At 46.6% G+C, this 14,972-nt stretch overlaps 1 protein-coding gene across 4 annotated transcripts in view; it reads right to left on the reverse strand.

The window, feature by feature from the left end:
* The window catches only part of LOC139829541 (uncharacterized), a 292,141-nt gene that overhangs the window by 5,484 nt on the left and 271,685 nt on the right, over window positions 1-14,972 (reverse strand). The gene's annotated exons all lie outside the window — the stretch shown is intronic.

Consider the following 14,972-nt stretch of genomic DNA (forward strand, 5'->3'; position numbering starts at 1 on the left):
GTATAGAGAGGGACCTCCCCTGGTTCCTTTCTTTGCCTCAATACCCAGCACGGGGCCCAGGAATATTGGGGGATTAATGTCGCAACAGAGGGAGAAAGTCTGCCATTCAATCTATTTAAACATTTTATTTCGTCAGCGCACCAATTAAACATTCCCTGTCTGAAGAGACCACGGATTAAAGCAATAGCAACACTGCAAAAAAATAATCATCTCTTTGGAGATGTGTCTATAGATGGATCTTTTCTCTCAAATGATCAAGGAAAATATACAAAACTGAAAAAAAAAAGACCTCCTAGAAGGAAATTTTAGGGCTATGTGAATAATTTCTCCCTTTTCTGTGCTCCCTTTCATGAACTTCTTTCACTTTCCCTGGCGCCTTCTCCCTCGCAGCCCATTTGCATTGCCTTAATTAACAGCAGCTCTGCCACAGCCGCTGCTGCCCTCGGCGGGGTCGCCATGAAGCGCTGAAGATGCTGAGAAGGATGAAACCACGTTCTGCTCTCGTATGGACACTCCCGGCTCGTGCTGGGATCACAACCCAAAGAATTCCGCTCCAATCTACACCAAGAGCAGGACGGAACATGCAGTTTTCCCCCAGCGAGAGGCCCCAGAGCTCTCCAGGTGGTCTCTGCTGAGCGGGTGCTGTCTTAGCAATCCGGTCTGGCTTTAAGCTTCCTTCTCACTAAAGAAGGACCAATTTTTCCTCCTAAAAGGCCACTGGAGGTGGTGGCCATGTATACCTTTGCTGACCAGGATCTGTGATGAAGTAGCGGGGAATAAAGAAAGAATTAAGAAATCACCCATCCACAAGCCCGTGTTGCTCTTACGCTGCGACTGACACCAGGAACGGGTCCATGTGGTTTGCAAGCTGTGCACCTGCTGGTCAGCTATTTACCCAAGCAACTCAGGATTCCAAGCTGATAGGAATGGACTAGATCAAAAATAAAGGAGACCAAAGCATGTTATTATTTTTCCCAACTCCGCGGCTGTGCCAAGACCTACTTGCAGCTCCTCTCTCTTTTATTTGGATAAGTGGAAGGTTTAAAAGAGAAAGTTTTCTTTGGCAAATGTGCGTTGGCAGCGGAATTGGACCAGTTAAATATACCCAGAGAGACAAAAAGAAAAGACCGTTTCTAATTATGAATGCTCGTGTTTTTCTGTTCCATGATTTCTGATGTTGCCTGGGCCAGAGGTTTAGCTCGGGGAGAGGGAAAAAGGGGCAGGGGGAAGCCAAATATACAGATCCACCAATATCCGATCGACATATCTGAATTTCTCAGAGCAGCATCCTCAGGCTCCACTTCCTGCAGCGTTTTCAGGGTTTCAAACATTTCAGGTTATGGATGGTGACTCCAAACCCAACCTTTGGAGCCCGTTTCTCTGCCGGACAGGGTAATTCCCACACCAGCAGAGCCCTCACCTTGTGTTTGGCCATCAGGTGCTGGTCCAGGAGCCCTCGCCCCCCTCACCGGGCACCCAATTTAAACAAGATGACACTTAAGCAGATCTGAGCATCTTAAGACCATTTTGTCATTTATTTCTTATGTGGCATTGGACACCAAGTGTGAGAGATGCCAGGTACCCATTTAGCAGCTTTGCTACTTGCAATGAGCAATAAGAATTTACTTTCCTGTTAAAAAGGCTTTAGAAAAATTACCCCACCATGCCGCAGTGAATGTCTCATGGAAGAACCCCAGCTGGTCTATATTCTGTGTTGATATTTCACTGGGATTTATTTCACTATGAAGTATTTCTTAGCGAAAAGCAGAAGAGACTACAACACCGTCCCTTGCAAACAATAAAGAAACATAAGTCATTAACAAATCCAAACCAAAATAATAAGACAGAGGCAGAAAAATTGAATGTGCTTAACGCTGAAGAACAAAAGAAACGAGAACCATTTGTTACCTAATAAAGGAACTGGAAGGGAAAGTCTTTGACGGTAAGGGAGGACGATTTGCTCTCATGGGCCAGTGAACATCCAAATATATACAAGCTGTTCGCAGCAGACTGATTGCAGCTAGGCCATAATGCTATTGTACATGCTCTGAAAAAACAGAAAGGAAAAAACACTACCACAGAGAGGTACTTCAGAAATAGATCACGGTCTATTCATTAAAACAGATTATTTTAGACAAATCTATTTTCCCCCTCTCTTTATTGCCATGTTTTCTTTTATGTTAATTTTGCGCCTGTTTAAAGTTGAATTCCTTGATCTGCAACATCTTTAGCTTTAATTTCTTTTTTTCTCTTCTCCTACCAGTGAAATGAATTCAAATCATTTGCATTTATTGCAGAGAACATACAGCCTCATCTGTAGCCTTTAGTCTGACTGAATTGCTTTTCTGCTTCATGAGGCACACGGGGCGAGCGGGAGCGAGCCCCTCGCCACGGCCACAAATAACCCGGTTGGCACTTCCACGTTTCTGCAATATTTATCATATTGATCGTGTATAAAATAAATAAGCAAAATTATATCATTGGAAGCAATGATCTGATGAACCTATGGACCAAATCAATCACTTGGCAGAGACTTAAAAAAGGCAGCAGCTTCCTCTCAACCATTTCCAAAGTCAATTTTCTTTACAAATAGGCTTCTCATCAGCCTAAGCGCCCTAGAGAGAGAGTGTGTCCTTCCACTAGACCTCCCTCCAAACTAGGTGTGTTATATATGGATGCCATGCCAAATATAAGTTCTTTAGGAGTTTCTAATTCCATTTTGCTTAATTATCTTTAAAATCTTCTTTAAAATTACTGTATTCATTTAATGGGTTTAGCTCAGAGAGACCCATGTACTCAGAGGGAATCACAACATGAAAACAGAACCAGCTTCAGACTAGGCCTATTTGTTTAAATATATTTGTAAAAACTATGGCTATAAATACAGGTAATTCACACAGCTTGTATGACATTATCAGCTCCGTGCTTTGCACTACAGGAACAATGTTTTCCTGCAATCCTATACAGCAAAGGGACAACTGCTGGAGCCAGGGGAAGGAGACGGGAGACCCAGATTCAGACAATATGAAAACCGACCTCAGCAAACACAGCATTAAAACGCTGAGCTTGTTCCAAGCGGTTTCCTACAGCCCTAAAGCCCCAAGTGCTCCATTGCTCCACCAGCTCTCAGCTCCACAATCTCTTCCTTGGACAAACTGGAGCAGAGAAGATGAAAATAGCCGGGAGAGCTTTCAACAGATGGGAGGTGGATCCCCCAAAATCAAACCACACTAAAGAGTGTGCTTATGTTTAAGCACAGGCGTTCTGTTATCTCCAGGAGATGCTACAGCACTGCGGTGAACAGAGACGGACCGAGCGCATGGTAATTCGGGTGACAAGGGACAGGCTGGGGCACCCCCAGGAGGGTGAGGATGGCTGCAGAGCATCGCTACGAGCCGGGGACCCGCCGACGGGGTGGCATCGCGCAGGAGGCCGATCCTTCCCCAGTTCTCGCAGCTTTATCAGCAGCAGCAGATGCTGCTGCAGTCAGATGGAAACAACACAAGGAACTTCCCACATGGCGTCTAGTCAAAGAGGGAAAAAAAAGAGGATCTGCGAGAGGCTGGATGCAGGGGCTGTCGCTGCGGGGAGCAGACGCGGCTGTTTGCAGGTCAAGCTTTCCCTGTGCGGTGCCACGTACGCAATTTGGGTGCGGGACCCGGTCCTGGTTGCACCTCGGTGTCTGTTTCTTTGACAGAGAAGCAAAAAGACCGAGACGGGGAAGTGACAGCAGGAGGGGATGCAGACAGGAGACAAATCTGAAAGCCTTGGCAATAATCTCGTTGCATATTCTGTACTTGTAATTTAATGCCATGGGATTCGCATTTCCTATAACTTCCACGCTGACGTGTTTTGGTGCGTTCACAATACCTCAAGTGGCAATATCTCAGTCTTAATCCTTCTTTCCTATCTGTCCTTTAAACCCGGAGGATCAGCCAGTGAACTGTGCTCAAATCTCTGCAGTGTCACCCAGACCCAAACCCCGTCCCCTGGCGCCAAACTCCCACTGATGACCCCAGTTCTCTCCTCCTACAGCCCGTGGTGAAGAATTCCATAAGAAATCAGCACGACTGGGGGAAGACTGGAAGCTATTGATTCCAGCATCAGATGTACACAACAGCGGTAATTAAACACCACGCAGGCTCTGGACTGGTTGTCTGCCCTTGGGTTTATTCCAGGCATAGGCTGCAGACGGACAGACTGCTCCCCCAGTTGTGACTGCGGTCTCGTGGAGTGTGAATAAATTAATCAAGCTTACCTCTCTCTGCAAGAAAGCCAATCAAGCTGGCTTTTCAAAGCAAAACTGCTATAAACCCTGCACAAAAAGGGGGAAGAAATACAGCTGGGACATACACATCGGCTTTTTAACAGCTGTTTGTAAATATGGCTAATAATTCATCCTGTCAACACGCTCACTTTTCCATTACAAGGAAATATTCATAAACGGTATTCCCAGTGCTGATGGACCCATTTCCTTAACGAAATACGCATAGTTTACTTTACAAAGTTTAATTGCTCGGAGAACGGGTGTCAGGTTTCTCTGTTCGACCTGCGGTACTGAAATCCTTCCAGCTCACGTGTACAACAAGAAGTTAATGGAGCTTTTGCAGCACTGGCTTAGTAGCTAAGCCACCTTTAAGCAATAATCCCAGCAAATACAGATGGAGATGCTGGAATCTCCTGCCTTCTAGGAGTATAGATGTTAAGTAATATGAAATGCAGTCCTACTAATTGACTGAGCAGGGGATTTCAATAGGGAATGCCTATAGCATGGAAATGGGGTCACTGATGACATTTCTTGGATATGAATGTCTGCAGCAGGGCTGTGCAGCGAGAAATGCCAAGAACGGGCTGGGAATGGGGCAACAGCATCGTATGGGGTTATGTGGGCTAAATCATCATATCAGCAACACACCGCAGCTCTGATGCTTGTCAGCTTCCACCTCTTATCCATTAAATCTGTGATAAACACAAGGTGGCAATTACTGGAGAACCCTGCATTTTCCCACCAGCAAGATGCCCAAACCTCATCGGGGATCTCAGATGATGGAAAACCATCCCCAGATGGGGCAAAGCGCCGAACAGAAAGCGTGTTTTAGCAAACGGATCGTGATGCACAGGACCCGCAGGTTGCAAAGCGCATTTCTGTTCCCATTTCTGGCCAACCTGGTCCTCAGCGTGTGCATCTTCCCCAAGATGGAAATGGTGAGCTATGCGCACACCTTGCTAACGATCTCATCTGAGCCCAAATAAATGGAAGGACATTTAAATCGAAGCCTGAAACACATCGCTGAGCCACTAGCGGTGGCGTGATTTTTAGAGACATTAAAAGCATTACTAAAAGCCAAACAAACTCATCTAAGCATGATCTCTCCCTGGATGCTACTATGGAAAATGGAAAGTAGCCTAGAAAACATCGTGTGCTTTTGCCATCAGGCAGGAAGGTGAGGTGGATGCCAATACTTGAACACGATCAATCACCTCTAAGAGTAGCCTGAGCATGTAAGCAAATCTCCCCGTGTGCCACAGCAGTTTTACGTTACTGACGTTTCTCCAGTTACGTAAAATTAAGCTAAAGACCTACTACTGACTCAGCCTATGAGGTATACGAGGGGAGCATGCGTACAACAGATTCCTCATTAAAATGATATATTATGCATTAAATCAAAGCCTAACCACAACATTTCCCACTCCTGTTCAGGACCTGATATATGAACTCCTGGTAAATTTTTAGATCACATAGATGTTTTGATCCATGAGGTTCCAACTATAGTCAGAATAAAACGTGATTTATTTTTTCTGTATTTTTAAGGTATTTTTGTTCCATATTTCAGCCTGAAGATGATTACTGTCAGAACAGGTCCAAAAATTTGTTCAGATCTTGCAGGACAAGGAACAATACAGAAACAACAGGTTGGTTCTTTCCCTGAAACCCACAAGTTCCACATTTCTACATTGGGGTGGGCTCGGGAAGGGATGAAAACTGAGCAGCACATCCATCTCCTCTGTCCCTCTGCACAGGACGGGTCCATCCCAGCTTTGGGATGGGTGAATTTGTGTTATCGTCGCCCTCCCGCAGCAAGATCCAGCAAACTGTGCCTCGCGGTACAGCGACAACCACAAAGCGCCTAAGTAGCCATAGATCAGTTACAGTATTTAATCAATTTGTGTAACGTTCACAGAGCTGTCAAAAGCCTCGACGAAGCTCTCGGGCGCACGAGCAGCTTTAACACACTTCACAGCTGAACACGAGGGCTAAGACAGGGGCTGATGAACAAGCTCGCTGGACACGATGGGGAGAAACTTCTCCAGACACATCGTCCCCCTGCTCAGCACCGTCCGTGTGGTCCAGCCCTTGGGAAAGAGGAGGGAGGTGATGGATGAGCATCCCCGAGCAGCATCCCCGCAGCACGGCCGGGACTCGCTGCTCGAGGGGCCGGCAATGGGAGACGAAGCAAGAAAGGCCAGAGGACGGTGTGTTAACCAGCACGGCGGCTGTACCGGGGAACACAGGTCTGTTTGTTTTTACTCCTGTCTGACTCCAGCAAAGCAGAAGCTGATCATACGTGATAGAGCCAGGGTTTGAACAAGATCTCAGACAATAAAAAGGGCAAGGCAGAAGACCCCGCAGGAGGAAGACTGATGCTGTGTTATTCCCAGATGCCCGAATGGAAGCATCCTCTGCTGCTTCAGATGTTAAGGTCAGAGGAGGACAGATAACTGAATCCCCTGTTAAACCTCATAAGGTGAGTGACCCTCGTGTAGCCCCTCTCTGAAGGGGACAGGCTATTTTTCTCATGGAAGTACACAGCAGAAGCTTCATCCTTTTGGAAAATCAAGCTGCTCTGCTCAGGTTTCCCCAAAAAAAGGGGGATGGGATCTTTGCAGGACCTTTCCACAGCAAAACAAGGTGCCACTCACAGAACGCCCAGCAGGAAAAAGCTAAACAGAACAAAAAAACCCCAACCAAATTAAAAAACACACACCAAACCCCACAAGCTCTCTCCAGTTTGGGCTCCCAGATCATTGTACAGCCAGGAAGATAAACACATGGTGATGCCTGACTGGGTGAGAGCATCTGATAAGAGGGATTTTTAAGCCCAAAAAGTGTATTTGTCAACATAAATCTCTGCATGATCCTCAGGGCTCCCCCTCAAACAGGTTCCTCCCCAGCAGGGCAGTAGCTGGTCACCCAGCCCCACAGCATCAGCGTCCCCACAGCATCCCTGTCCCCACAGCATCCGCATCCCCTGCAGCATCCCTGTCCCCACAGCATCCACATCCCCTGCAGCATCCCTGTCCCCACAGCATCCGCATCCCCTGCAGCATCCCTGTCCCCACAGCATCCGCATCCCCTGCAGCATCCCTGTCCCCACAGCATCCGCATCCCCTGCAGCATCCCTGTCCCCACAGCATCCGCATCCCCTGCAGCATCCCTGTCCCCACAGCATCCGCATCCCCTGCAGCATCCCTGTCCCCACAGCATCCGCATCCCCTGCAGCATCCCTGTCCCCACAGCATCCACATCCCCTGCAGCATCCCTGTCCCCACAGCATCCGCATCCCCACAGAATCCCTTGTCCCCAACAGCCAGGTTCCAGAAGCCCAAGGACTCTCCATCTGCTGCTGGAGCACAGTCACAATGCAGCTAAACGGGAAAATGGGCTTTTGGGCTCCAATCTGATCTTCAGGTTCTGAGGCAAACGACAAAGACAATAACAGAGACTGATCATTTTTGCCCTCGTTAGGTGGGCACCTAAAGCTTCGTTGGGTTTACACAGGGAGTTAGTAAAACCCTCCAAGTGCCTGAATACTTTTGTCGCTCTGTCCCCAAATATCAGACTCTGCTGTAGGCAATCGCTGCCATTTCCCAAGGAACCTTTTCATCCATTTTTTATAGGGCTCGCTTTCTTCAAAGGCAGACTGGCGCTGGATGGGAGAAGGGAAACTAATATTTCACTTTCATTCTGCTGGGTTTTAATACTGAAGGCTGGCACCTGGCTGAATGCTCCCCCAGTCTGCCAGGAATCAGTGGGTAACTGAGATCAGAGTCATTAGTGCAGAAGAGGACAGAATCTGGTTAACTACATTACAGGCTATTCCACTTTTTTCCCCTTTTTTATTTTAAAATCAAACTTGCTGTTTGATCCTTCCCATACAATCAAGTAGCTGTCCCATTTGAACAAGGCAGGTGGTTAATTAAGAGCTATTTTGTTTTATCAAATAATACTCTTTGGGGAAGAATGAACTGAGAACTGAAATGGTTAGAACGGTGCTCCCTAACATTTTTATAGTTTAGCTTAAATTTCCATCTTGGAAAGCTGGTGTCTCCGTCAAAACAGTGTTTAACTGGGGAAAAGTACAGTCTGCATTGTCTGTACAGTCTACATCATTAAATATTAATTCTACCTGATGGCCCAAGCGAAGCCCAACCGGGAGCTGTGCAGAGCCCTCCCTCCGCTCTCACGCTCCTCATCCTCAGCACTTCCCATTTCTGTTCATTTATTCTAAAATGTTTGGGTTTTATTTAAACCCGCAGACAGGTACAAATAAACACAAAGGGAGGAAAGATTAGAGTCTGTTATCTACTAAATATAGTCTGCACGAGATAATTCAGACAAACGAGCAGAGCGCAGTGTATCTGCAGAGCTCATCCTGCTGTAATTAATTCAGCAACAGGGTTACACCCCGTGTGGGTTTTCACTTCGGGCTTCTCGTTGTGGCACCAATTTGTTATCTCCTTCCTCCCTCACAAAGAGCCTCATTGACTTCAACTCTGAGTAAAATCAATCTCACTTGACCCGAGTGTTGTTTTCACCTTTGTGCAGGATTTATTTCTCCAGCCTTTCTGATCAGCATCACCCAGAGGCGTCAAGAACGTTGATGGGAACCCACGTTCTTGTTTTTATTGCTGCCTCCATCCCCGGCGTCTGAGTTATGATGGGCCGAGAGTGGCTTCTCCATTCTCATCCTCGGCTTGCTCTCTTGCAAAATGAATTCTAATTAATAAATGTCGGTCTGTCAGCTTGCGTTCCTCAGATGGAAGTCAGTAAAGATCTACAAGGGGTCATTAATTTAGGATTAGTTTCAGAGACATCATTTCTTTAACTTTATAACTGTCTATCCCTTCACCAATCCATCTCTACGCAATTTTACATCATGATCATTTACCAAAATATCCCAGAGGCTGTTATATTTTAAGCCTTTTCCATTTTTCTTTGTGGTTGCTCTGATGTAGGATGTGGACTCTTGGATAAGACAGATTTGCCAGGCAGCGAATGGACTCGCTGTCAGGAGAGAGGTTATCGGCTTTAACCCTGCAAGGGCCACAAGACCCAGTCCTGTGCAACCAGACAGCATATGGTGATTGTTGTTTTTATCAAAATCCTGATCTACAATTCATCTTAAAATGCCTTCCCTCCTCGTCACTCCCCTTATGCATCCCTCCAAGAACACTGCAGTATGTATATTTAATTGGGGAACCAGAGGAGCGCTCACGTTCAAGGTGAATAATTTTGGAGAACAGAGGACGTGAAAATTGAAGCGCACGAAGTTCTCGCACTTATTTCCCAGGCTGGCCGGAACCAAGGCAATCGGATGAGAAATCATCGCGCTACTGTGAATAAACAAAATCACAGTGAAAGTTGTTAACATTTGATAGGTAAAATGGTGTCAGTAAGAGCCTGTTGTAGCTATTTATAGAAGGCTATAAATACGCTGAGGGGTCTGGAGCACCTTTCTGATAGGGAAAGGCTGAGAGAGCTGGGGTTGTTCAGCTCGAGAACCTGAGAGGGATCTGACCAATGTGATCAATATCTCAGGGTGGGTGTCAGAGGATGGACCAGACTCTGTTCAGTGGTGCCCAGCGCCAGGGTGAGGGGCAACGGGCACAGACTGAAACACAGGAGGCTCCATCTGAACATGAGGAGAAACTTGTTTGCTGGGAGGTGCCAGAGCCTGGCCCAGGCTGCCCAGAGCGGGTGTGGAGTCTCCTTCTCTGAGCCATTCAAACCCCCTGGACCCACCTGTGTGAGCTGCTCTGTGACCCTGCGTGAGCAGGGTTAGCTGGGGATCTACAGGGCTCCTGCAACCCAACCAGTCTGCGATCTTTCTCATAGGCCCCTTTTAAGCATTGAAAGCTCACAATCAGGTCTCCCTGGAGCCTCCTCTTCTCCAGGCTGTTTGTTTACGGAGGCAGCTGCAGGCCGTGGAACATCTCACATGAACATCTCATCCTGCCACGGGGAGAACGACCCTGGGGGGACCGCGTGGCACGAGCCCCGAGCCGTGCTGTTCAATGAGAGAAAAATGGATGCTCTCATGTCTCTCCAGCAGAGAGCTCTCCTCAGGGGGCTCCGTCTCCGCTTCTCCGGGAAGAAAATCAGCAGCGTGGGAGGGGTGGCGAGGATACACATGCTCCTGTCGATGTTCTGAGGTTACAGAAATCTTTACAAGAGGACAAAATGCCCAGCGCACTTGCGCTCACTCATTGTAGTGGGGACAGCACCACCTTCTCCACCCTATCCCTCTCTTTTACCTCCTATTCTTTTCCTATCTCCCGTTCCCCTCTATCCGTTCTCCTTACAACCACCTTCCTTCCTCCTGCCGTCCAAGTGCTTGCGATTTTATTTTCCATGCCAATTTTGGAGATTGTTTCCCAGCCAACTCCCAGGGCGAGAGGGAAATGGGAAACGCACCCAACAGGGATGTGACAATGTTAATAGGAAGACAAGTCACTCACGCCGTCTGCCGCCGGCGCTCTGCCACGCTGCCCTTTCCTGCTTGACCCCATCTCATCTTCGGAATTTAAAACAACTTAAGACCATGTAGCATAAATTTGTGCCTAATCTCATTACGCTAATAATTCATAGGTCTTGATCTGCAGGAGTTTTGCAGATAAATGGGGAGAGTTTCATGAAAGTGCCCATCACTGAAGTCGCATTCAGAATGTGTCTGCTGGATCATCCTTCCAACAACGACAGCTCTTGAGTTGTGCCATGGGGATTCATCCTTTTAAATGTCACATTTAAAAAGAACAAACAAACAACAAACTTGGACTAAAGCAGCAACCACACAGCACCTGGGTTTGTGTGCTGGCGAGAGCTGCGCGCAGCTGTGAGGGTGAGACCTGGAGCTTCCTTGGGATGCTCTAAGGACTTTTGCTCACACTTGTTAGTACATTTTATTCCCTACTTGTCTATTCTCTGTTTGGTTGGAGTTTTTTTTTTTTTTCAGGAAACAGATTATTACCACATCAAAATTACCTACCTAGGGAAAACTGTGATCTCTGTTGTGTGATTCTCATGATTTCTGTGCTGAAAACCAGGCAAAAACTCTCTGGCGTGCAGTGAAACCCTGGGTTGGGATGAGGCACCTGGGAGTCCTGGTTTGGTATCTGGTTAATTGCTGCTGGTCAGAGCTTTGTCTGTTACTGCAATTATGCGAAAACACCTCGAGCCATTCAGGAACTGTGAGCCTATAAATTTGAAAGGTTGAAACAAAACCTAAAGGACACTCAGCATGTACCAGAAACACCTAGAGGGACTGTTTTTGAAAGCTAATGTGACCACTGGGGCTTCTCCTCTATTGCAGCCCCCAGCTCAGACACATTTATACTAGCAGGGGAAGCATTTATTTGGTTGCACACCAAACACCTTCACGAAGCACCAAGTGCTCCATTTAGATGAAATACTTGAAACCTTCCTTGCTGCTGCAAAACACTCCGGGTTTGCTTCTGCAGACTTTTCCTTCTGCTGCTGCACCGTGTGCCCAACGCGTTGGTTTATTTTGTTGCCTTTACATAAGCGGGACCTAAATCCTATTCTAACATTAGGACGCACATGTCGTACAACCGGTGTCACGTAACCGCTGCACAGATAAGGCGCAATCTCGGCGGTTATCCCGGCCTAAGCTGAGACCGGTCGCCAATTGCGGAGTCGTGGGATTCACAGTGATTTATGTTGCCTGGAGATCTGGGAGTTTTGCCTGACTCAGAACCAGATAAATATTGAACAAACAGCTCAGGAATCATCCCAGTAGGTGGGAATTATATTACAACCAAGCTCATAAAAATGCAGATATCAGTAATGGGAAAGCTGCTACATTTGTTCCGTGTTAGCCTCCAAACCCCAGCTCTAGACGGTGTTCCAACACCTCTGGCCAGCACGGGGTGTACGTCTGTACACGTACGGCCACTTCCCACACAACCCTACAAATCCCAACTTGTGGAGACACACAAACCCAAAAGCAGCCAATCTACCCCAAAAACTAAATGTTATTAAGCCTGCATTAAAACCGGGTACGGCTCAGAAACAAAGGAGAAATTTTGCATTAGTTTCTCTGCATGTCATCCTGTTCCTACCAGCATTTTAATAATAAGCACACTTTATTTGAATAGTTTGCCGATCACACTCATCAATCCTAAAATGCAGGCTCCTGCCAGAAGAATTTATAACCTTTTTAATGCGACCTGACAGGGGAACGTGTTCAGACTGGGAGAGGAGCAGCAGGCTGGGCAGAGGCCTCGGCTGCCACCGTCACCAGCAGCATCTGGGGGACAAAACCCTTTTCCAATGGGGGAAACAACAGGGATACTCATGAGGAACAGCGACTGTTACACCCCTGGTCACCTTCTAGGGGGCAGCAGTGGGGAAATGGGGTAAACTGTTTGTAAAAACCCAAAACAAACCCAGATTTTGGGTGTTTGCTTTTCGGTTTTTGTGAGTTTGCCCGTGTTCTTGGTGAGGAGTTCAGAGGCAGTTTTCAGGCTCTTTATTACACACAATATACACCTGGGAAATAGATTACAAAAAATATATATATATTTGTTGTTAAACTTTAGTTCCTTTTGAAACGATGCCGGTATAGCACACAAATAGAGGAGAATGGCTGCGGATTTAAGAATTAAAGAAGAAGTGGTTGTGTATGGACCTGGAAGCAGTCCCTGGCTCCAGTGAGAGCATAAGCACTATATCACCCATCACATATAGCCAGAATTACTTGTCCCCATTGGCTGTTTTCCCCTCTTAATCCTTTTCTGCAGCTTTACTGTGCTCTTTACTTTCTTTTTATTATTTCCGGAGGCTTAAGTCAAGCTTTCAGTCAGGCTTTAAAGGGCCTTACACTTTTTGTGCCTGTAGTTCCTGGAAACCACCAAATGCCAGAATAAAGTTATGTGGACTCTGGAGAAGCCATTTGCAGGGGTAATTGGACACTCACAGCTGCAACCGATCCCAATCATGTTTCCAAATAGTTGCAAGGAAAAAATACTAATCCCCAGATAATCTATATGTGCTGAGGTTCCACACCAAATCGGGATATTCACACCTAAATAGACGTAGCCTTTGGAGAAGGATCTCACCTCAAACCTCGCAAAGTCAGTAAGATTATTTTAATGAGGTTTCAGTCGCAGATGCTATTAAATAACCCTGCATTTAAATCATTGTAGAGGTGCAGTTGGGTCATCCCTAACCCAGCACTGCAGCAAATGCTTGTTTTTAAATCCATGTGGTCCAGTGGCTCGAGCAGGAGTTGTCACATCCAGCAGCTGGCTGAGGTTAATGCCGACACACAACAACACAGAGCAAGGCACTTGTGTCAATAAACACACTTAGTTATTCCTCAGGTGTTGCTTATCTTTTAATTGTTAATGAAGATGCTCCATACAATGCCGGTAGGTGCCCAAGAGCCTATTTTGCAGCATGGCTGCTGGCCAGGTCTCTCAAGGACAGTGCTGTCTCCTCCTGTGTTCCTGCTCAGGAGTGAGAACAGACTATTGTTCTCCCTCTGAGAACTTATTAACTCAGTGAAATCCATTTTTCATGTGTAATAAAGTTGCTGGTGGTGCGCAATTTGCATTTAAGTCGGCTGTACGCACGCTGATTGGGACTTCTAAGCATTGTTCATGCACCTAAAATAACACAACAGTTGTTGTTTCAACCTCTTCTAAAGAAAAGAATCCAGAAGAGAATAATTTTTCAATACCATAATATCACCAAGAGATGTTTTGTCTTGTATTAGGTCCCCTTAATGGGGTTTAGAGTAATTCAGAAATTGTTAATAACGAGCAATCCCTGTTTTGGGGCTTGTGGAGAAGCACAAAACCAGGTTACGGTGGTGGGAGAATGAAGGAGCTGCTTGGACTGAGCTGAACCAAGCCCATACCACAACCTGCACCCCAGGGCATCTCCACCAAGGTCCATTTGCATGATCAGAAAGCGTAACAGCACGCGGAGCCCCAAACAGACAGGAGAAAAGGGACCATCAGGTCCCAGAGCATCATTTTGCTCAGCATCATTGTGCTTATACCACAAGAAAGGCCCTGCAGTGCAGGTCTGACACCAAAGACTCTTCGAGTTCTTGTTCCTGGGAGAAACCACAACCCTTGCTGCTGCAGGAGAACATCACCTGGTGCTTCAGTCCAAACCACGGCCAACAAATAAACCAGGGGAGAGGCGCTTCCATCCAACCAGGCCAACAACCGAGGGGTTTCCCTTCGAAAAACAAGACCCCGACCCTCGCGCGGTGCCATGCACTGAGTTCTCCACCCTCCGCAACCATCTCCATTTCATTTGCAAGCTGATTTCATGATGGAGCAGAATCGCCAATCAACGGTACAGCCATCAGCACGACAGCATCCCCAATCTGCATTAGCCAGCTGGGCAGCTTTCCAGAGCATCATCTACAACACATGAATTATTACCCAAACATTACTGCTGTCAGCACATTCCTCTCTATACAACTTCCTATTATTATTTTTTTGGCGGACAACCCTGAAATTTTAAACAACTCAATCTTGCTAAAGTAATGCAACTGCCTACTGCCTCCAGGATGAACTTTACATAAAAATCAACAATAATCCTTCTACTGAGAATAGCAACAAAACCCTCCAAACAATCCTTTTATTTTCTCTTTGTTTGTTTTGGTTTCGGTGTCTTTAGCAGCTCTGCCTTTCATTCTAATTTGCAATAACAG

Source organism: Patagioenas fasciata, chromosome 21 (assembly GCF_037038585.1).
Source record: "Patagioenas fasciata isolate bPatFas1 chromosome 21, bPatFas1.hap1, whole genome shotgun sequence".
NCBI lineage: Eukaryota > Metazoa > Chordata > Aves > Columbiformes > Columbidae > Patagioenas > Patagioenas fasciata.